The 1,043-nt window shown below is 45.2% G+C and overlaps 1 long non-coding RNA gene across 1 annotated transcript in view; it reads left to right on the plus strand.

The window, feature by feature from the left end:
• Positions 1 to 371: 371 nt before the first annotated feature.
• Positions 372 to 1,043, plus strand: part of LOC108449699 — a 2,961-nt gene continuing 2,289 nt past the window's right edge. Inside the window, exon 1 of the long non-coding RNA XR_001865967.1 lies at positions 372 to 675. This is a non-coding gene — a long non-coding RNA (uncharacterized LOC108449699). The remainder of the gene's footprint in view (positions 676 to 1,043) is intronic.

Raw genomic sequence — 1,043 nt, forward strand, 5'->3', positions numbered from 1 at the left:
AATTATAAGTGTACATGAAATCAAATTTACTTGGGAAGTGAAAGTCATTGCACAAAATTTTAACAGACGACAGAAAAGATGTGGCAGGGGGGGCAAAGTCCACGCTAGGCAGTGAAATTTGATGGTTAAATATGTTAAAACTTATTCCTTTTCTCATACAGCTACTTGAACATTGCTCTGATCACATAATCTGACCATGGGATCATAGAATATCCCCAGCTGGAAGAAACCCACAATGATCACCTAAATCCAACTCCTGGCCCAGGACAACCACAAGAGTCACACCCTGTGCCTGAGAGGATTGTGCAAATGCTCCTTGAACTCTGCCAGGCTTGGTGCTGTGACCACTCCCCGGGGAGCCTGTTCCAGTGCCCAACCACCCTCTGGGTGAAGAATCTTTTCCTGATACCCAACCTAAACCTCCCCTGACACAACTTTATGTTGTTCTCTTGGGTTCTGTTACCAGTCACCAGAGAAGAGATCAGTGGTTACACCTTTGCTTTCCTCCTGCCCCCTGTGAGGAAGTTATAGCTGCAATGAGGTGTCCTCTCAGTCTCCTCTTGTCCAGGCTAAACAGACCAAGTGATCTCAACTGAAAGTCCCAACAGAAGAAGCAAATAATGAGCCCTCAAACATGGAAACTCTTCTTTACTGCTTCACAAAAAGGACTTCTCTGTAAGTACAATAGCGGTAAGCTCACTCTGTCCTAAGATACCCTGCGGAAATTGGACAGTATAAGTTAAATGGCTGAGTCATACCCTTTCAGCTTCTTTTAAAGTTAAGAAGGAGGCCTAGCTGAGACTTACTGTGGCAATTCTGCTCTCAGAAAATGGTCTCATGATTTCCTCTCTTTTGCCTCAGTCTCCTCAAAACCTCTTTGCCTTCTCTTTTATTCCTATCTTGCCTAAAGAAGTTGTCTGCTGTTAGTTGGTTTCCTTTCCTTTTCCTTTCCTTTTCGTTTCCTTTTCCCTTCCCTTCCCCCTTCCCTTCCCTTCCCTTCCCTTCCCTTCCCTTCCCTTCCCTTCCCTTCCCTTCCCTTCCCT

Source organism: Corvus brachyrhynchos, unplaced genomic scaffold, assembly GCF_000691975.1.
Source record: "Corvus brachyrhynchos isolate BGI_N302 unplaced genomic scaffold, ASM69197v1 scaffold139, whole genome shotgun sequence".
Classification (NCBI taxonomy): domain Eukaryota; kingdom Metazoa; phylum Chordata; class Aves; order Passeriformes; family Corvidae; genus Corvus; species Corvus brachyrhynchos.